Here is a 23,929-nt window from a genome sequence, read left to right on the forward strand (position 1 = left end):
ATGAGTATTATTATTTTGTATGCACATATTTTAATTCATGTAAATTATATATCTTCTCTTTCTTTTTTTTAATTAAAGACTATTTTTTAAAGATTCATCCATATTTCTATGGATGCTTCTAATTCATTGATTCTAATTAGAACTTTTCCCCTCCTAATTACATTAAAGTAATTCTCTAAAGCAAAGGCAGACTTGGGAACAACATTCATAAGTATTAACTAACAATTAGCATATTAAAAGCAATTCAGTAAACAAAACATTCATTGAGTACTTACTACCAGACATTGTGTTCAATGTTGGGAACTCTGAAATGAATAAAATCCAAAACTTATCCTGAAGAGATCAGGGACCCAATCATGCACATAAATCATTACAGTTTAGTGACTTACATGCAGTTATAGATAAGAACTAAAGAAAGATTAACAGCACAAATCAGGATGTAATTGTTTATGCCCAAGACTCTGAGCAAAATGAGCAAAATGTGGAACAAAAGAGTGACCCTTTCTGGGTTTCAAAGAATAAGTAGTGTTCTGAGTGAATGGGTGGGGAAAGGGTATTCTAGGAAACAGCACTTTTGACAAGAATTGTTCATTGTCTGTCTTCCCCTTGGCCCCTTCTAAAAATCTGCAATACCCACAGTCTCTCAGGACAATAGCAGTATTTACTCCTCCCACAACAAGAGCTGCTGATTGTCTAAGGATGGACACCTGGGACCATATACAAAAGCCTCCCACCAGTGAGCCAGCAACCAAACACATGTGTTGTCTGTTAAGCTGCTCCTTGAAATTTGAATGAAGAGGCTACAGGTGGTGAAAGAAAGTGGAACTTGTAGGTCGTGAAGCCTGATGGTCATTTGGTCATTTGCGTGTTGATGAATAAACAAAGAGAGTTTTGACCTTTACACAAAACAAGGGAATGAAGCACCTCTTGGGTAAAGAGAAATGCTGCCTCAGTTTCGGCACCTTTTCTTTCCTCAGCTCCAGTCTGTGGACTGGATTTTGCTCCCTGGAATTCTATGAAGTTTCTCTAAATGTTTACAATCAATATCCCTTTATTGAGAACTATTTAGATTTTCTATTGCAAATTACCTAATGAAAAAAAGCACATACTTCTATTATGCAAACCAGAGAGACTGTGGTCTGTTTACAGAGCTATAGTTTGTTTTCTATTGCTACATATAAATTATGGGAGTAGGTTTGTGGGAAGATCTAACAGGGCTTGATGATTGATTTGATATGGGACTTAAGGATAATGAGTTCTTACCGTATTTTCCGGTGTATAAGACGACTTTTGAAATGAAAAAAAGTCAACCGAAAATCGGGGGTTGTCTTATACGCCGAGTATATCTTACAAATGTACCACAAGAGGTCATTGATGAACTTATGATGTCAGAAGAAGAACATGATGAGGATTTTGAAGAATTTTAAGCTCACAATGCTCCTCTGCCTAGAAAAACCTCTTATCATCCAAGTCAGTCACAAACAAGCGTTTTCTGCAAGTTCTTCATGTAATTTTCTTTCCAGATGATGCCATCACTATTAATGTTCTCTTTTGGATTTCTTGTTTCTCGGTCAAGTTCATGGCATTGCCATTTGTGAAGAGACCTTCCATTTATCGTATCAATGTACGGTATATTACGATATGTTCGAAAAATGTCATTTATTAAAAATTTAATTAAAAAAAGAACTGGTGTTGCCTCGGAAGTGGGGGGTAGTCTTATACAGCGAATATAGGCCTAAACCTGTGTTTTAACTGTAAAATTAGTCGTCTTATATGCTGGAAAATACGGTAATTCCCAAGCTTGAAAGTCCCTGGAAGAATGGTGATAACATTGATATCAAGCTAAGAAAATAAATGAAAATGGGAGAATACTTCAATTTTAGATATGTGAGGAGACTTTGGAAAGCATATATATATATGAACTTAGGGGCATTAGAATAATATTAGACAAAGAAAGGAAGTATTCAGTTAAGAGGGGTCATGAATGGGACCAAGAATAGTCCAAGATGAGAGTTATGAAAATCAAAGGAGAAAAAATTCAAGGGCGCATAAAATAGTAACAGTAAAAGTAATTACTAATAATAGTAGTGATAATAATTAATAGTATAATAGTAATACTATAGAAAACACAGCTAAGACATATAAATGAGGATTAGAGAAAAAAAAAACAAACTACAAGTGCAATGGCCCAATAAATCCTCCTATTTCAGACAAATTTCCAGTGCCCTTAATATCCTTCTACAGATCTGGCTTAATACAAATGTTATTTTGGATAGTAAAGTCTGAGTCCATGGAACCTATTCTGTTGAAAGCTGCTTTATTTGATATTCAATACAATGTCATATGTACTTATCATTTTTTATTAATAAGATGAATAAGGTATCTGTGTTAAAGTTATTCTAATAGTCTTAAAATGAGAGAGTAGTGATATTGGCATCCATGGCTGTGGAGAAGGACATTGAAGCTGCCATGTTTAGGAATGACCTATAATGAAGGCTGATTTCCATGCATCCTTCAAGAAGTCAAGGCTAATTTGGATCCGAAGATTTAAGGGAATTTAAATTTGGGGATTTCCTGTGTGAAGCAGTGTTTGCAATCATGTACTCAGCTAAAATGCTCCTTTTCTAAGAACACTCATACCAGTGACATGCTGTTGGAAAGAGAATGAAGGATAAATGTAGCCATTCTCCCTGTTCTGCAGACTTAACCAATTAATTAAATTCACTTTGCTTTCTGGGTTTATGGTGACTTCCTGTAATTCAGACTTGAATCTTGTCACATCCAGAAGATCTGTCTTTGTCCAGGTTACCATGGCAGCTAATTTCTTCCCTTTTTGTAAAATTATCCCAGCCCTTGGCTTCAGTTAATCGCATAAGCTGGTGTATTATTAGCTTAATGAAGGGACCCTTTCTGCAGGCTTCTTCCAGCGCTGTAAGGTAGCTGTCCAACTAGTGCAATATTGCTATGCTCAGCATCCATCTGTAGCTCTCTCATACAGCCAGTAGGTTGTATGCCAGAGAACATCCTGCTGCTTCTGAAGAAAATTCATCTCCTTCCTCCTTAAATGTGACCCATGACATCATGTGCCCGCCCCCCCCAACCCCATTCTGATCTTCATACTATGAGGGGAGGCCTTGTCACCATCTAAGCATTCATAGCTATTATCTGTACAAAGATTTATTTTTCCCATCTAAAGCTATAATGCAACATTCTCTGGGATCAGTTTCAAACTCTAATGATTAACACATGTTTATTCATTCCAAATGGAGCTGTGACTGCAGCCCCTGCTGCACACATACTATTGGGTTTGGGTTTTGTTTTGTTTTTTGTTGTTATTATTTTTCCTCCCAGGTTTGATATTTCACATGGATCAGAAGAAGCAACCAACAATTAGCTCTGGAAATCTTTGTCCTCTGCCTTGGAAATACCTTTTTGCACTTATCACTTGCACACAGGTATGTACCCAAGTCACTTTCTGGCCAAGTGCAATAGTCACTAAAGTTCAGCTTTGTGCCTGAAATTAAGCTTCATCCAATATGTATGTTCCCACAGCATAATGACAGCCAACTAATGGCAAATTTACCCGCATTCCATTCAATAGTGCACAACAGAGAAATACCGATGGGAATAATCAGTCTTTGATTAAATATATAATATGATAGATGAACATTTAAAGACACAATGCAGTTAGAAAAATTAGGGACATCTTTTTTGTTAACTAAGAGAAATCAAACACAGGGTTGCCATTCAACTGCAATGGTGCTCTAACTTCCCTGGGAGGTGTCCCAGTGAGGTATGGTCAATTTGGGGGGCAGAGATTGGAAAATACTCACCATCACCCTCAGAATAACAGCACTGTCAGCTCGACTAGTGACCACAAGAGCTGCATTAACCAATATGCAAAAGCACAGATAATTTGTAGCAAATTGAGATTCATTGAGGAAATACTTTTGGTTAAGATGATTTTTTCCTCTTCTCTACACTCAATCTCAAGCCAGCTCTCTGATCTAACTTGAAGTTTCTTCAAATGCATGCTAATAGTAGAAGTTAAAGAGCCACTGTGAAATTTATTTCATCCCTGAATTTAAAATGTTATTAAGCAAAACTATATAAAAACCATAAAATGAAAGAAACTAAAAATAAAAAGGGGAACCAGTAACAAACAAGTTGTCCCAGCCAACTATTTTCTTGCTCAAAATGAAACGATGAAAGTAAGCATGACACATAATAACCATTTGGTAACCTTAACATTTTGTAAAGGATAATAGAAAAAGGATATGTAGATTTCCTTGTTGTTTTTTTTTTTTTGTTTGTTTGTTTGTTTTTTTCCTGATCTAAACATTTCTCTCTTGACATTCACCTTTTCTGAACCTGAGGTCTCTCTGGTAGGACAGTTTTAAATCTTGAAAGAGAGTTAAACAATGATTGTAATTTTAAAAATAGTACCTAACACACAAGAAATGTGGAGTAAATGCCAAGCTATAATCATTTAAATCTTCTCTTTTACTTATTCTGTTTCTTATGTTTCATGTTGTATTGAAGACTCCAGGAACTTGTTGTTTTCACAGGACATATCTAATCACCTGATGCAAGGTGGTCCCAGCCTGAGGACAAGCATTGCCATCTGCAGGTTTTCTGCCACTGGAATCATCCTCTCCATGCATTTCTGATCGTCTATAAATAGCATCACTTGTGAGGACTGTTGAAATAATTTATTGCTACAATTATAACGACATTTCTAGCATGTCATAATCATATAAAACTGTAAAAATAGAATGATGCTATTTTGGAGTTTGAGTTATTTTTTCAATTCAGTTTGAGTTTCATGGAAGGAAAGAAGAAATTAGGAATGCTAGTTGTATAGAGAAAGAGTCAGGCTGATGATAAAAGAGAAAACAATGTATGGAAATCAAGAGCAATTTCTTAAAAAGAAAGGTAGCTAGATACTTTGAAATTGACTTGGTTTTATAAAAAAAAATATATTCAAAGTACAATTCCATACATACAAGTGAAGTGAAGACATGTGATGACATTATTCTAGCTGAGGGCCTTAGTCAAACCAAGTGACTAAATTTTTCATAGGCTTTTACATTTTTTCATGACAACATCTTAGTAGGAGAGTCACAGATGTTTGAAAGAAATATTTAAGATAGTTATACTAATTTTTTTTTAAAAAAAGACAGTACTTTGAGTTGATAAAATATTTCTATTTTTTCCCCAAATATTCAGTCAACATCAGTTAAAAAAAATAAAGATCTATTGAGAAAATGCTGTTTGTGGGTGTGTCTGGCCACTGGGCCACATTTATGGGTGTTGTTAAACTAGGTCCCATGATTCTAAATGTTGTGTGTTATCCACACAAGCAATACTGATTTATTGTGACTAAGTGCTAAATATTTTATTTTATTTATTTTATTATTTTATTTTATTTATTTATTGAGTTTTATTGAGGTATAACTGACAAATCCTATATAACAAAGATGTAATATGCAAATTTACCCTCATGTCCTAGCACAAAATGGCCACCCCCATGTGGTCAAAGATGGCCACCACAGATGGCTGGCAGGGAAGAGCAGTTAGGGGCAACTAGGCTGACAGGGGAAGGCAGTTGGGGGGACCAGGCCCGAAGGGGGGGGGCAGTTGTTGGGGACCAGGCTTTCAGGGGAGGGCAGTTGGGGGGGGGATCAAGTCTGCAGGGGAGGGTAGTTGGGGGGGACCAGGCTAGCAAGGGAAGGCCGTTAAGGGTGACCAAGCTGGCAGGGGAAGGTAGTTTGGGGGGACCACGCCTGCAGGGGAGGGCAGTTGGGAGGACCAGGTATGCAGGGAAGGGCAGTTGGGGGTTAGCAGGCCAGCAGGGGAGGGCAGTTGGGGACAATCGGGCCAGCAGAGGAGCAGTTAGGCATTGATCAGGCTGGCAGAGGAGAGGTAGGAGGTGATCAGGCTGGCAGGCAGGTGAGTGGTTGGGAGCCGGAAGTCCTGGATTGTGAGAGGGATGTCTGACTGCCAGCCAGACATGGTCCCAGATTAGAGAGGGTGCAGGCTGGGCTAAGGGAAACCTGCATGAATTTTGTGCACTGGGCCTCTAGTAAATTATAATACATTAAAAATATTACAATGTGGAGTGGAAGATGGCTGCCAACAGAAAGGCAGACTGCAAGCTAGTGTATGAATGACAGAATGAAAGGAGAGTGTGTGAGTTGAGGGACAGCTACACTACAAGTGACTGTTGGGGATTGCCAGGCTGGGTTCCCCGTACTGGAAAGCCCCCACTGCTGCTGAAATCCCTCCTGGAGCAATCAGTTCTGATGTGGAGACCATGCCATCTTGAAGGGGAGAGTAGATGTTATCGGGAGTCTAAAAATCCTGGGAATCTACAACACCCAGGAAACAGCTGTGAACCCAGGAACACTGATCCCCAAGCAATGCAAACACTGGGATCTGGAGGAGCTCTGAACCTACTCAGAGAAAGGTCTGATTATGCCTAGAATAAAATGAGGTCTGTGATCCAGGCAGGAGAGAGAAATGCACACAATAGAAGCTGGAGGATCCAAGGAAGTCTGCGCCCCCCAAAATCTGCAGCCATTGGGGCTAGCATGATCCATGAATGTGGAAGGGGTTCTGCAGTGCTGCTAACAGAAGGGAACTTTATAAAGCAGCCCATAGATGAATTGGGTGCAAAAGGGAAGTCTAAAAATTTTAACTTTGTGCCTGATGATTAGTGCCAAGGGGAACAGACTGCACAGACTTGCACATAGCACTCAAGTTCGCACACTTTGGCTCTGTTTTCTTTTTTCTTCTTTTCTTTTTTCTTCTTTTTCCTCTCTCTTCAAATCCTTGCTTTTGATTACTAATCCCAATAAATAGGATCACCCAATTAGGGACACTCTAATAGACTGCAGGGGAACTTGGGGATCAGAGAATGGAATAATGATCAGAGAACCATCTCTGGGGCAGTCCATTCCCCAAAACTAGTTTTAAGTGCCACAGGGGAAACAAAATTTAAGCATTAGCTAGAGAGGAACTATAGATCCAGAGTCAATCCAGAAACACTGCTACCCAGGGGTTGAATCACTAATTGACACTTGTGTAAACATAAATAAAGGAGTATAAGAAACAAAGAAGTACTGCCTGCTTGAAAATCAGCACTGTGGCTTACAACACTGAGGAGCAGTGGAACACAGGGAACTTCAATACTGTCCTGACTAAAAACCAGGAGTGCCAAATAGAGCAGTAGAGGAAATGAATGGCCATCACTATTGCACTTTTTTTTTTTTTATCTTTAACTTAAGAAAATAAATTAAAAAAAAAAAAAAAAGCCAAAACTGGTTTGGCTTAGTGGATAGAGTGTCGGCCTGTGGACAGGAGGATCCTGGGTTTGATTCCAGTCAAGGGCACGTACCTTGGTTTCAGTAAGGGGTGTGCAGGAGGCAGCTGACCATTGTTTCTCTCTCATTGATGTTTCTAACTCTATCCCTCTCACTTCCTCTCTGTAAAAAAATCAATAAAGTATACATTTTTTTAAATTAATTTTTTCCCTCACTTCATTTTACCTTTTTAATTATTACATTTTCATTTTTAATCAGCATTACTACTACTACTATTTTACCTTTTTTTTTAAGTGTCATTTTATTTTCCCTTTATTTTATTTTGGGATTAGTGTTCTACATTCTATTTTAATCTTTTATTTAGCATCATTTTACTATATCTCAACTTTATCTTTATGCCAACACTCTCTTCCTCACTTTTCCCCCTTTGTTGTCCTGTTTCTCTTACCCTCTTCTGGCTTTAGATTTTCCCTATTCCTTCTTTTCACCTCCTGTTAAATTTTTAACCTAAATATATATCTAATTTCCAATCCCCTGCTCTATGACCATACACACCTTTCTCTTCTCTTTCTTCACTATCCAAATTTTTCTCCTCTGTCCTTTTGTTGTTGTTTGCTTGATTGTGGATTATATTGTTGTTGTTTTTTAATGTTTATTGTGAGATTGTTTTGCTTTTTTGTTTTGTTTTATTTTCTTGCTTCTGTTTTCCCTCTCCTTGCTTAATATTAGTTGTTGTTTTTAGCTTGCACCCATCTTTAGGTATTTCTTGCTTACATTTGTTGGGATTAATGGCTGTTCTATTGGAGATTTATCACCATATAAATAGTTTTTTCCCTCTTCTTTTTTATTCCCTTTCTTTTCTCTCTTACTTTTTTCCTTTTGCCAATTCATTTTTGCACTCATTTCTTCTTCTTCTAAAACAACTTCTTCTTCTTCTTCTTCTTCTTCTTCTTCTTCTTCTTCTTCTTCTTCTTGTCTTCATTTTTCCCTTTTCTTACTTTTTTATTCACTAATTCCTTTCCTCTGGTGCTCATTTTTATTTGGGGTTATTAGTAACATGAATACATTTGTGTTCAGAACCTTGTTGTTTTGACTTGTTGTGTTTTACATTGTGCTTTTAAATCAATGCAGGAGAGAGAGAACTACATAAACAGACACCTGGAGAAGAGCGATCATAGGGAGACAAAGAAACAGCCCACATATGAAAAAAAAGGAGACATGACCAGAAAAGGAAGTTAAGAAAATGGAGGCAAGCAACCTGTCAGAGAAAGAATTCAGATAAATGGTCATAAGGTGGCTGAAAAGAATGGGAGAGAAATTCAACAATATGTGTAAGAACCAAGAGAAAATGAAGAATCAAGAAGAAATGAAAAATGACATCGCTGCTGTAAAAAACTCAATAGAAAGCAACAAGAGTAGACTAGAAGAAGCAGAGGACCACATCAGTGATCTAGTAGACAAGGTATGGAAAAAATACCCAAGACATTTAAAGGTATGGAAAAAAATACCCAAGACATTTAATGATATTTACTTTTCTGATCCATGAACATGGATAATCTAATCTATTTTTGTCTTCCTCAATTTCTTTCAATAATGTTTTATAGTTTTCAGTGTACAAATATTTAAAGTTCTTTGTTAAACTTATTCCTATCTATTTATTATTTTGATGCAATTGTAAATGGGACTGATTTCTTTATTTTTGTTTGGCATTTGCTTGAGCACAGGGGGTATAACTGTAGGAAGTGTTCATGCACCCATTTGAATACTGCATTTTTGTTTAATGTGGTCATGTAAATGCTGAAGCCTATCGGTTACAAAAGCTAAATAGTCTGAGGGCTCATCTCTTTGAATAGAAGCCACACATTTTGGGTGGTAGATGTGTGGACAAGCTCTACCCAGGGATAACATGGAGACTTTGGCTTTACTGTTGGAAAAAGCCAGAGGTAGAATGCAGGGGAAGTGTACACCAGGTGTTTTGGGTTCCTGGTAGGATTCCAGTTAGCATCTAGATGCAGGCTGATTAAAAGCTGGTCTCTCCAACAGCAGCTGGAAAAGTATACAGTCAAAACCCTTCCAAACCACACATGCAGCACCACAGGGACAAGCTAGAAGTTGAGGGTTCTCTCAATTGTATGTCACTGTGCTCAGGTGGGTTTATGGAAAGAGTGTGTCTCAATCTTTGCTACCCATTTTAATGTGTATATGTCACTTAACTACTTCTGGATTTCTCTGAGGGAATTTTTCTATGGGCAGCTGTACATTTGGTGTATCTGTGAGAGGAGGGAAAATCAGGAGCCTCCTATGTCATCATCTTGGTGATGTCACTCCTGTCAACGTTTCTTTTATTTTATTTTTAATTATAACCTGAACATTTTATTTTTTATATTAGAGAAAGAAGAAGGGAGAGGGAGAAACATCAATATAAGAGAAAAACCAATCAGTTTCCTCCTGCATGCACCAACAACTGGGAATCAAACTGCAACTTGGATATATGCCCTGATTAGGAATCAAACCTGTAACCTTTTTGCCTTTTGGTCAACATTCCAACACCTGAGCATCCTGGCCAGGGCCTGTCAATATTTATTTTAGATGCAACTCCTCTTCTGAGTGCAAATACTGGAATCTACTCTTTTGTCCTAGCAAATTACAACAGACAACAAAATGGGAAATGGTACTGTCTCACTTAGCACTGAGCAAGGTTATCATTTTATTTATTTGTGTAATTTTTCCCTTACATGTTTGTATACCTCTGGAAAGTGAAGCTCCTGTCTGGTCCAACACAGTCCTTGGCCAAGGGTCTGCCATACTGTAAGCTGACAGGCTGCAGTTCAATATAAGCTCCATAAATGAGTGAGAAGACAGACTTCAGATTAATTTTGGCTCTGTAATTTGTAAGTGCAAATTTGGGCAAGAATTTCACTTATTGGAGCTTCAGATTCTTTATTTATAAAATAGATGGGTTGGCCTGAAAGCTCTCTAAGGTCCCAAATCTTAAATTCCATAAATGAATATGTTAGACACCCCAGGTTCCCACCACTACCTCTTTTACTGGGAACCATTTATTTAGGCTCCAGCTCCATCTCACAATGCAACACCACTTTCTCTGGATTCAGCTCCTCATATATATAACTCTGGACTTTGGAATCTAGCTGGAATGAGCACATTCTCTCTTGGTTAGGTACTTGGCATCAATCCTGAGAAGCTGCCAAACAATATGTTTTGGCTGTGCGGTGACCTGTGAGTTTGGGAGCTTTAGGGTGGCTGCTTCCTGCCCAAAGTGGATAGTCAGACAGTTGTCAGAATGCAGAGAGAGAAGAATGAAGCCATCTTCAGAGCAGAGATGTGGCAAGTACCAAATTCTGGCAATTCCCAGTCTCTAGCAGAAGACTATTGCTTTCCTGACCTTGAGTTTGGTAGGGTAGTGTGAATACTGATACTAAAAATCCCCCCTCATCATATTTTGGATGAAAAGTAACTAGTTGGTTTTGTTATTTGTATTCAGAAGCCCAGCTATATATACATACATTTTTCTAAAGAATTAAAACTAGTTTAATTGATTATTCAAATGAAGTCTATTAGATTCTTCAAATCCTCTGCCATAGAAGACGATATCCAGTATTTGCCATGACCAGTATTTATCAAGGCCTGTGAAGCAGTGCCTCTCTCTGGGGCAGTCTGTTGTGTTTCTACCCTGCAGAAATCCATAAAATTGGAGAGACAAAGAGCTTGTAACCTGAGATAAGTGAATAATCCATTTCTCAACAATATTTCTGAACAGGTCAGTTTCATCCTCTTTGTTGACCTTTGTGGTCATCCCCTGCATACCTACCTGTGATTCTCAGCCATGTCTGCATAACCCTGAAAACTTCCCAGACTCTGGCAGAAGCTGCCTCCCTGATACATATCTGCACAAACCCATGTTCACCCTTGGTCTCCTTTAAACTGCCCTATTTGCTGTCACACACACAATGATTTCATATTGCCCTTTTTGATCTTACTGAGAAATGAAATGAAATTGGATTATGGGTTATCCAATTCCATTGGCTTTATTTCTCAGATATTTGAGTGTGGAGAAGTAGCTTCTCATAATGGAAGAACTCAGAAGACTTTGGTTCTACCAGTAATTGTGTGATCTTGAACAAATATATTTCCCTTCTTATTTACAAGATTAGTCAATTGCAGGATTTCTGGGATAGTCCCACCCCCACACCAGGGTATATTTCAACCTTGCCCACCCAGCACTAGTATCAGTTTCTATGCTCCTACTCATCACTCATTGGCATCCCCCAAGACTTTGAAAGGGTCTAGTTATAAGTGGACCTCTTTCACTATTGATATCTCAGTTTCATTGTCTATGTTTACAAGTTTTAACTAAATGAGCTTTTTTAAAGAAAGTAGCTCCCAACAAAGAAAAGGGGGATGGGAGGAGCACTGCTCTTTGACTTGGAAGGTCCTGGGGCACTCTAGTTATTCTATAGATGCTGGTAATATTTGCCCACATCATCCCCCACCCTCACTCCCTACTCTCAAACCTCTTCCCTTCCTTGATTATCACCATCAATAGCCGAGTGTGTTTTGTTTGTTTTTTTTGTTTGTTTTTTTAATATATTTTATTGATTTTTCACAGAGAGGAAGAGAGAGGGATAGAGAGTTAGAAACATCGATGAGAGAGAATCATCAATCAGCTGCCTCTTGCACACCCCCTACTGGGGATGTGCCCGCAACCAAGGTACATGCCCTTGACCGGAATTGAACCCGGGACCTTTCAATCCGCAGGCTGACGCTCTATCCACTGAGCCAAACCGGTCCCGGCTGTTTTGTTTTGTTTTTGCCTAAACTTGGTGTTAAGCTTTCACTGTTTCTTCTCAATCAGGATGGCTTTGTCTGATATATAATACTAGTGGCCTGGTGCATGAAATTCGTGCACTGGGGAGGTGGCAGGGAGGGTGTCCCTCAGCCTGGCCTGCACCCTCTCCAATCTGGACTCCCTCTCACAATCCAGAACTGCTGGCTCGTAATCGCTCCCCTGCCTGCTTGATTGCCACTAACTGCTTCTGCCTGCCAGCCTGATCATCTCTAACTGCACACCTGCTGACTTGATTGCTCCTAACCACCTCTGCCTCGGCCCTGCACCCGGGACCCAGGATTCCCTCCTCCAGCCAACCATAGGCACCAGGGATCTGGGTTTCCTTCCCTCTGGTCAGCCATGGGCACCCAGGCTGGCTACAGCCTCAGGGGATGGTGGGCAGGTGGCTTTGCCTGTGCTGTAGCCACAAGTGCTGGCTGGGACCGCAGGGTGGGTGGCTTCTTCATCTCCTGGGCCACAGCCAGCTGCAGGTGCTTGTGCCCGGGACTTCGGGGTGGGCGGCTTCTCCGTCTATCAGGCTGTAGCCAGTTGCAGTTACTGGCACCCGGACCACAGGCTGGAGGCTTCTCCATCTTCCCTTGGGTGTAGTGGGCGCAACTTCTCCGGCTGGCTGTAGCCTGGGATCTCAGGGCAGGCAGCTTCTTTATCTTCCGGGCTGCAGCCAGCCTTAGGCACTGGGGCCCAGTTTCTCTGTCTCCCCCGATGTGGGATGGGTGGACATGGGGCTGGAGGACATGAGGTGGGCAGACATGGGTCAGGTGGCTTCTCAGGCTGGCCGTAGCCTGAGATCAAGAGCAGGTGGCTTCTTGGTCTCCATGCCTGCAGCCAGCCTCAGGTGCTGGGGCTTGACTTCTCAGACTCTCATAGGCTGGGAGCAGCTGTGGGGTGGGGCTGCCGCCATGTTTTCAGTTCAGTTTGCATACTCACTCTGACTGGCTGTTGGGCATAGCGGAGTGATGTGATTCGCGTGTTTCTCTTTTATTAGTGTAGCTTTGTCCTTTTGCTTGATTAATGTTCAAATCTTACAAGGGATTTGAACTCTTGAAATGTTTTTAACAATAATTTTCTCTTACCAGCCCCGACCTTGTTCTGTGAATGAAAGCCAATGAGTAGTAGCAGTGATATAAGACTAGAGTGGCTGGTCTTAGGACTCCAAAATGAATATTAGGACACTAAAGGATATGTCTCATAATCTTCATTGCTGTCCTAATGAGGACCAGTTTAGCAACTTTGGCCCAAACCTCTCTCTCCATATGAACAGCTTAGTCATCACACATTAGCTACAATAGTTCATTTTCCTAAGTGTAGCTGTCCTACACTGCTGGGGACCAGAGATTGTCTAATAAACTGTTTAACATTTTGGAATTCTTCTATCAGCATCATATTGGGGCAGATTTTGAATAATAATGATGTTTAAGATATCTAACCAACTTTTCATAGATTTACCAGGGCTTTTCATGCCTCAATCTGCCAACCATAGTCTCTTGCCCTAGTCTCCTATGAGTTTCTCAACTCCTTTTCCTCTGAGATCATACCAAGGGAGAGACAAAATAAAGTAACTCACTAAGTGGAAAAGAGAAAATTTCCTTATGCCTATTAGTAGGAAAAAAAAATCAGAGATAATATTGGTTCATGTAATATCATAGCTAATGATAACAGCCATGAAAAGGCAACTTTCTTGAAAATAAGGTCAAAAATAATAGTTCATCAAGTTTCCACTATATTCATAATGGAACATTTTATGATCTTCTAAGAAGTTTGATGAAACACAAGACTCATTATTTGAATAAAAATGTCAATTTTTGTCAATATTTTTAAATTTTTTTGTCACACTTTCTTTCTAAATTCCAAACTAATTTATTTGGGGCTAAGATCTCTACTAATTTGTTTCTTTTATAACAGAAAACCATGAAATTTACACTTAAAGTGACCACTGGTTTCCACTGGGTATTCTTGGCCTCTTATTTTCTACAAATTTTTACTATGGTTTTAGGGAGTGAATAATTTAATCTTGGCAGTTACTAATATTCCCGTCTCTTGACGATATAGAGATATAGAGATGCCTCAAGTTGGCAAGAAGGAAAGGGAAAACTTTGTGCTGTTGAGTACTCAATCTAGCCTCTAGTGCAATGCTAAGGGAATGCTCTTTGGAATGCTATTGGAAACATCCAGAAGACCTTCTGACATTGATGGAGAGAACTTCCCATGGAGTCATGTGTGTTCAGGCAGGCAGATAGGCAGGAAGGGCAGGTAATTTTGAATGAGGAGAAATGTTATATATATTGCTCAGCTTAGGAAATACATTTTAGAAGACAACTGAAGTAAAAAGGAAAACCTGATATATGGCCAATGCCTACATGTTTGCCTCCTAATCCAGGAAGCCTTTGATGGAAGAACTGGTGTTAGAAAGATTATCCTTTGACTTACTTTAAATGTTGGGCTAGAGTCAGACAGAAGGGGACGTTCATGTGGCCAGATAACTGAGAAAAAAGCACTACCTCTGCATGATCCTTGCAAACACTATGCACCAAATAGCCTTTCACTATTATTGTCTACAACTAAAAGCTGCTGACACACTTGACAAAGTGTCTCTTTCCAGAATCATAAGTACAGTTACCATCCTATGGGTGTATATGCAGAGTGGACACCAATAGCATGTTTCAAGCTTTCTTCAGAAAAGAAATTGAGAGAGATTCCTGAAATAATAGATAGTGATAATAGATGGCAGGAAAATAAAGACTTAAGAGAGGTTAAAGAAAATCAAAAGTATATGGGGACTCTGGTAGAAAAGAGGAGAGAGAAAGGAAAAGCCACGTTAGAGCATAATTGGAATTATGGCTTGAGTCATCTGCACCTGTCCCTCCACCACTGTTCTGAACCCATGCCCCAATGCTTTGGGCTCTTCTACTCCATTCTGGTGGCTTGGTTTGACTATGACCTGGATGAATCAGGATACATGGAAAAGTGTAGTGGGGAGGGTATACTAGTAGATCCTGGTGACAGGGCTAGCATTTGCATTCTTTTGGGAGAAACATAAAACCAAATAGAAAGATAAACTTCCAGTCTTTCATTGTCTGAACAAGCTGACTTGCTGTAGAGTAAATCTACAGATATCCCCAATTTCCCCATCATAAACAGTTGGGGAAATTTCACAAAGCTTGAGACCAAGGAGCAGTAACAGTGCCTGTGTGTGTGTGTGTGTGTGTGTGTGTGTGTGTAAAGAAGGCATGAAAAATGCCCATGGTGTTACAAGCTCTCCTCTCAGAAAATGGTAGTTTTGTTTATGTTGGCAATTAACCTAAGCAAGTAGATAAGATATGGAAAAAAATGAAAAATATAGAGTTAATTTGATTCTCTTACTGTTTACTTTCTACAGAAGAGATCATTGAAGGAGAAAGGAGGTGAAAAGGCATGAAAATGGATAAGAACTGCTCTGTCACACCCACAGGTCAACCAAAAGGGTTTGTTGTGATTTTTAACCCCAGCTATTTATGAAATTTAGGGAGAAAATGAAAGCACAAAACTTCATTCCTAGCATGTTAAATAATGATAATATGTGCTTTAAAAACTCATTATAACAATTAATATAAATAAGTAGTGGTTTAGAATTTGCATTAAATCACTAGGCTGCTACATTTGTACTCTTTTTGTGTTTGGATATAATTATTTTAGGATTAAGCCAAGAGGCAAGAATCAGTACTGGGAATAAATAGCAGGAATAAATGGAATAGAGAAATGAGAATTCTTAGAGAAAATGTCAGTGTATGAATGAATGAACAAAGGTTAAAGTATTTCACATCTTAATTCCATGAAGATATCAGGAAAGATATTAATTAAAATTTTTAAGAAGAACAAGAGAGAAAATAGATGGCTTAAAGACACAATTTTGCTTTGGTTTGTTTTATGGTCTCTAGAATTAAAGAAAGAATTAATTAAAGAGGCAAAAATTGTATTTTGATTATTTAGTTACCTTCATTTAGACAAAAACTGATGCCTATTACTTTTTTGGAATAAAAAAATTGCCTAAGACCTATTTAAATATTATTTCAAAGAGCAAGTACTTACATATTAAATGAAGATAAACCCTGCACGATCCTTATTTCCTAGCACACAAATCCTTAGTAGTTTATACTGAACCTAGAAAAAATTTATCATCAAACCTAAGTAAATCAGTAGTTATTTGCTTCACTGTAAAGGTAACCTTGGATTTGGCAGTATATGTATCCTTTTTTTTGGTGGGGGGGAATCCTTTCAATTACTTTTTCTGCAGTATAAATGCATTGCTATGATTTAAGTGAAGCCCTGAAGGCTGGTTTTCATGTCCTTTCATTAAGGATTCCATTGATGTGTGAGTCTGGGGTACTTTTGCTTGAAAGTAGTGTCTGTTGAGATGTTAGTGAAATATCTAGCAAGGTGAACAAAATAGCCAACTCACAAGCAGTATTCTGAAGGTCTCACAAAAATAAAATAATCAAAAAGAAACTTTGAAATGCAATGTGGAACAAAATGCAGGAGGCATTTTCAAAGGCTTTGCTGCATTTGGATTCACAAAACAAACACCAAAAGTTTCACAAGATTCTGATGTACAGGAACATGAGGAAGTTTCTGGGCTTTTTCATCCCTAGGAGACTAAAACGCCAACAAAAGTTCAAACCATCCAACCATTTTATAATATTAAAAAGAATCCAATCCATGCATTTTTGTAATTTCCATAAATAAGCTTTGTAGTCCAGTATGGTGTTTCATAATTTTGTCGAGCCATGCTTCATACAAACGAGACAAGAGCTGTGACCAAGAATAATTTTAAGGAAATTGTTGATCCTCTGCCCTTTCTTGCACACTGAGCTCAGATCATCTCCGTCTGACTGGAATCACAAAGAGGAAACTGAATATTTGACCACAAATATCACTGTAAATTAGTGACAGAAAGGCCCTTTCCAAGAGACAGGTTGTGGTGGGCAAACATGGCAGGAGCAGGGAAAGCCAATTTCTCTTTCAGTCTTGTCTGAGTCAGAACAGGCAGTTGCAGGATCCAGACTTTGATGCCTTGGGCTGGATTGGCAAATCACATCTCATATGAGCAGTGAGACACAATTAGGGAGATCAATGCATGAAAACAGCACCTGGGGCCACTGGAGTGGGAATACAGACATGTGCTGAAGATTTAGGAACTGTTCTGACATGGCTGTTAGATCTGGTGAAATGCGACTTTTTAAAAATGCTGCCACTGCTTTACTAGAACTTTTTGTCAAAAAGCTACCTCCTTGCCTGCTGCCTCCTTCTCTCCCTTATACTCATCACATCTACAGGCCTTTGCAAATGCTGTTTGCCCCCCTAGATTGCCTGTTTCTGGTGCCTTTGCAAGAGGCCTTACATTTCAGTGTGTGCTGCTGTCTGTCTGTGTGCAAGCACTCCGCTGGGAATTTATGGAATTCAAAGATCTTTAAGAAGCAGGCACTTCCCTCAATGGGTTTAAAATCTCATCAGAATGTAAAACAAAAACACCAAACAAAACAAAACAAAAAAACCACAACAATCACCCTCCAAAACAAAAACAAATATAAAACAGATAACTAAAAACATAAGGCAATAGGCTGCTTCCAAATCTTGGCTATTATAAATAACACTGCAGTAAACATACGGTTTGCAAATATTCTTCTGAATTGGTGTTTCAGATTTCTTCAGATATATTCCCAGAAGTGGAATTGCTGGGTCAAAAGGCAGTTCCATTTTTAATTTTTTTGAGATAAGTCTATACTGCTTTCCATGGTGGCTGCCTTGTGCACCAACAGTGCACAAAGATTTCCTTTTCTTCACATCCTCACCTGTCAGAATGGTTGTTTTGTTGATTTATTGATGACACCATTCTGACAGGTGTGAGGTAATTGTCCATCAGTAGATGAGTGGATAAAAAGGCTGTGGTACAATGGAAAACTACTCAGCCATAAGAAAGAAGGAAATCTTACCTTTTGCAATAGAATGGAGGGACCTGGAAAGTTTTATGCTAAGTAAAATAAGCCAGTCATATATATTAGATAGAACAATGGAAAATAAAAGAGAATCCAGAAATCAACCCAAACCACTATGCTCAATTAATATATGACAAAGGAGGCAAGAACATACAATGGATTCAAGACAATCTCTTCAATAAATGATGCTGGGAAATTTTGTCAGACACATGCAAAAAATGAAACTAGACACAAACTTACACTATACACAAAAATAAATTCAAAATGGATAAAGAACTTAAAGGTAAGACAGGAAACCATAAAAATATTCGAGGAATCCACAGGCAACAAAATCTCAGATATATGCCAAAGAAATATCTTCACTGATACAATGGCTATGGAAATGGAAACTAAAGAGAAATAAACAAATGGAACTACCTCAAAATAAAAAGCTTCTGCACAGCAAAAGAAACCATCAACAAAACCCACTGCATGGGAAAATGTATTTGCCAATGATATCTTTCATAAGGGTTTAATTTCCAACATTTACAGGGAACTCATACAACTTAACAAAAGTAAGACAAACAACCCAATTAAAAAATGAGCAATGGACCTAAAAAGACACTTTTCAAAAGAAGACAGAAGGAAGGCCAAAATACATATGAAAACATGCTCAAAGTCACTAATCACCCCAGAGATGCAAATCAAAATGACAATGAGGCACCATCTCACACCTGTCAGAATGATTATCATCAGCAAATCAACAAATGACAAGTGTTGGCAAGGATGAGGAGAAAAAGGAACCCTTGTGCACTGCTGTTGGGAATGCAGACTGGTGTAGCCACTGTGGAGAACAGTATGGAGTTTCCTCAAAAAACTAAAAATGGAACTCCCATTTGACCCTGTAATCCCACTCCTAGGAATATATCCCAAGAAACTAGAAACATCAATCAGAAAGAATATATGCACCCCTATGTTCATAGTAGCACAATTTATAATAGCTAAGATTTGGAAACAGCCTACGTGCCCATCAGCAGATGACTGGATCAGAAAACTATGGTACATCTACACAAAGGAATACTATGCTGTCATAAAAAGAAGGAATTCGTACCATTTGCAGCAACCTGGATAGAATTGGAGAGCACTATGCTAAGTGAAATAAGACAGTCAATGAAAGAAAAATACCACATGATCTCACTCATTTGTGGATAATAAAGAACATTATAAACTGATGAAGAAAAAGATAGATACAGAGGCAGAAAAGCATCAAACAGCCTGTGAAATTACAGTGGGAAGGTTGGGGAGGGGTGGGGAATATAAGAGATTAACCCAAGGACTTGTATGCATGCATATAAGCATAACCAATGGATTTAAGACATTGGGGAATGAGGGCATGTATGGGAGTGGGGTGGGGTGGCAATGTGAAGATATTTACACATGTAATACCTTAATAAAAAATGGAAAAAATCCTATATAATAAAGGGGTAATATGCAAATTGATCATCACTCCAATACACAAGATGGCGCCCCCATCTGGTCAAAGATGGCCACCCCCATGTGGACAAAAGATTGCCACAACAAGATGGCCAGCAAAAGAGGGCAGTTGTGGGCAATCAGGTCAGCAGGGGAGGGCAGTTGGGGGTGACCAGGCCTGCAAGGGAGGGCAGTTGGGGACAACCAGGCCTGTAGGGAAGGGCAGTTAGGGGTGATCATGCCAACAGGGGAGGGCAGTGAGGGGCTATCAGGTTGGCAGGGTAGCAGTTAGGCATCGATCAGGCTGACAGAGGAGTGGTTAGGGGTGATCAAGCTTGTAGGTAGGTGGGCAATTGAGAGCCAGCAGTCCTGGATTGTGAGAGGGATGTCCGACTGCCAGTCAGACTGCCCATCGGACATTCCTTAAGGGGTCCCAGATTGGAGAGGGTGCAGGCTGGGCTGAGGGACCTCCTCCCCCGCCTCTGTGCATAAATTTTGTGCACCAGGCCTCTAGTATAAATATATATTCTTAATTTATATTTTGCTGTAGGTAACAGTTTTTTTAGGACATAATTATTGAGAAATGATTCATACATTCTAAAATCAACTCTTAAATAGTACAATTCAGTGGTTTTGTCACCATTAGTATAAATCTATTTTTCAAACGTTTTTGTCATTCCAAAAAGATACCCTGTACCCATAAATGGGCACTCCTCATTACTCCCTTTTCTCAGATCCAGGCAAACAATTTAATTTTTATTTCTACTGATTGGCTGGTTCTGGCCATTTCATATAACTAGAATTACAAAATAATAGTGACTTTTGTGACTGGCTTTTTTTACTTAACATAAATAATTTGTAGTAGTAACAATTTTACAAGCAGTTTTGCTACTACATAACACAGATCATTCTTTTTAGACTCTGAAAACAATTTTCTCACAATTTCTCCAGCCTTTGCGAACATCCCTTCCTCATTCACTGGTTCTAAAATCAATGTTACATATTTCAGATTTTGCTTACATCAGCATTCCATTTCCACATCATTATTACCAAAATAATGGTGTATCTGAAATAATAAAAAATGCTAATAGTATATAATAATAATTGAGTTTTATTCATGTATCTATATGTCTTCTGGTCTCTACTGGTGCATTTATATATAAGATGTCAACTGTGGGTAATATAGGAAGTCTTGTTGCCTGTTTTGGGGCTGACTCATTCTAGGCTTATCTGGCATGGCCTGGCTATGGCAATGAGGCTTTTCTTTATGGTCTCTCGTTCTCCAGCAGGCTAGTCAGGCTCATTCACATGGTAGCTAAGCAGGTTTTCAAGAGAAGAAGAATCACATGAGGTATCTCAAGGCCTTGTCTCAGAAATGGTGCACTGACACTTCTGTTATATTCTATTTGCAAAAGCAATTACAAAATCAATTCAGAATCAAAGTGTAGGCAAATAGACTCCACTTTTGTTGGGAGGAGCTGCAAAGTGCCACTCTAATGGGAAGCCATTAATTGGCTCATCAGTGCAATCAATCACAGCTCTTATTCTTATTAATGATATTATACTAAATAACGTAGTCAATTCAGTCAAATTTCTGGAGTTCCATAGTTTTTCCTCAACTCAATTCAGCAAATATTTATTAAGTGCCTATTGTTTGATATACACTGTATGTGGTCCTCAGGAGATAAGCAAAAAAGGACAGCTGGAACCTGTCCTCATGGAGTTCATAGTCTAAAAAGGAAAATAGAGATGTAAACCAACAAACACAAGCCAATGTTACAAATTCAACAGTATGTTCAAGACAGAAAATGAAGTGGTAAAGCATACTGGAAGTTTCAAGGGGGTGTCACAGAGCAGATGATATCTAACTTGGGTCTTTGTGGGACAACAGGAGGTTGCCTAAAAGATAAGAGGGTGGAGCCAACCATTTAGAATAGAGATGACAATGTGGACAAAGGTATGAAAGGATAATAACTTGTGGTATAAATAGGAATTCAAAGTAATTTACTGTAGATTCCTTGAAGTGTCAAGTTCTGGGAGGGCGAAATCAAAAGATAGGAAATGGAGGTACATCACGAGGCAATGGTGCAAACCATGCAGGGGTTTCTCTCTAATGCTTATGACTTATTTATTGTCCTGGAAGTTAGGGAAGTATATGAATGGCAATTTTTTTTATAAGAGAGATGACTAGCCTATTGCACTTTTGATAATGGACTGCAAAGAAAGAAGAGAACAAAGACACACATGCTGGTCAAGAAGCTACTGGAAGTGTTCATTTAAATAATGTTGGTTACTGCTACTGGACAATGGTGGTGGCAACAAAGGAGGATATAAGACTTAAGGAATATACAGGAAATAGGATGTGATGAGTTAGTCTGGAAGACGATGGAAAAATGGAAAAAGTAAAGATGATGTATAAGTCTGTTTTCCAATGTCATAATACCCTAGCCATTTTTTCCAAAGAACACATTTACCAAACTAAAACCTCAATCATATTAATCCAAGCTTGCCAAACTCAAAGGCTAACATGGGTCAAATCAAAAAGGTTAAAGTTTATCTGGCCGCTCCCCCCTAAAAAAAATAAAAGCCTTAATTTTCATGGAAATGTAGGTTTATTTCAATAGAGACATGCTGAATACAAAGGGCTGAAATGAGTAATCATTACATGAAATAAAATCTTTTATTTTAAAAAAATATATATTTTATTGATGATTTTTTCACAGAGAGGAAGGGAGGGAGATAGAGAGTTAGAAACATTGATGAATGAGAAACATTGATCAGCTGCCTCTGACACTACCCCTACTGGAGATGTGCCCAGAACCAAGGTACATGCCCTTGACCGGAATCAAACCCGGGACCCTTCAGTCTGCAGGCCGACGCTCTATCCACTGAGCCATACCAGTTTTGGCTAAAATAAAACATTTTAATAAAAATTAATATTTTCCTTGAACATTAACTTACCAGACACTGAACAACTGCACAAATTAATAAGCATAATGCAAATAAACCTATTTTTCTTGTTATCCAAGAGCAAAATATTTCCTATTGCGCACACCAAATAAGTTACTCCAAGACTAATGATGCAGCAATAGGCTGCTAAAATATTCACTGCTAGTATTAGTGGAGAGAAATGGTGCACCTGCACATAAAGCTTATAAGGAAAATGAATGCACCATGGTTATAGTAATCAGCCATTAGCAAATGTTCATGTTCATTATTAATAACTAGAGGCACAATGCACAAAATTTGTGCACTTGCCTGTGCCCACTTGCAGTCTGGGAGTCCTCAGGGGATGTCTAACTGATGGCTCCCATGGGCAGTGGGCCTAAGCCAGCAGTCAGACATTCTTAGTGCAGCCACAGAGGCAGGAGAGGCTCCCGCCAACACTGCTGTGCTCGCCAGCTGTGAGCCAGGTTTCTGCCTGAGCAGCACTCCTCCTGTGGGAGTGTGCTGACCACCAGGGTACAGCTCCTGCATTGAGTGTTTGCTCCCTGGTGGTCAGTGCATGCCATAGTGAGCAGTTGGGAAGCCTTAGCATATCATTTGCATAGTATACTTTGATTGGTTGAATGGCCAACTGGATGACTGGACACTTACCAAATTAGGCTTTTATTATGTAGGATTATGTATTGAACAGGATATTGTAAAAATTAAGTTATGAAATTTTTACTAAAATGTTTTTTACATACCATAATATTGGCTGGACCACAAATATATTTGTTATGGGCCACATGTGACTCATGGGTTGCAAGTTTGACATACTTGTATTAATCATTAGCCAAAAAGTATTGTAATAACATTAAGAACTTGAGAAAAAATCTTTTTATCTATAATAATAAAAGCACAATATGCTAATTAGACCAGACGTCCTTCCAGGTGTCCTTCTGGGAAGCCCAGGTCCCAGGTGCAATAGGGAAGCCAGGGCTGGCGGCCTGGGGGAGGAAGGCCTACTCCTACATGAATTTTGATAGTTTTAAGATAATTAAGAAATAACACAGGCTGTGTACTTTTCATCCAGTTTCCCTTTTATGGCAACTACAATACAACTAGAGGCCTGATGCATGAAATTCATGCAAGGCTTGGCCCTCACAGCCCCGAGGCCCTGTAGCCCTTTCCACTGGTTGTTCTGGAAGGTTGTTTGGGAAGGTTGTTCTACCATTTGGTATAATTAGCATATTAGGCCTGTATCATATAGGATATCACAACCAAGAAATCAGCATTGACCGACTCTAGCAGTTGTATCCAGATTTCATCAGTTTTATATACACTTATTTATGTGTATGTACTCAGTTCTATGAAATTTCTCCCATATGTAA

Source organism: Pipistrellus hanaki (genome assembly GCF_964339955.1).
Source record: "Pipistrellus hanaki genome assembly, chromosome: 1".
Classification (NCBI taxonomy): Eukaryota; Metazoa; Chordata; class Mammalia; order Chiroptera; family Vespertilionidae; genus Pipistrellus; species Pipistrellus hanaki.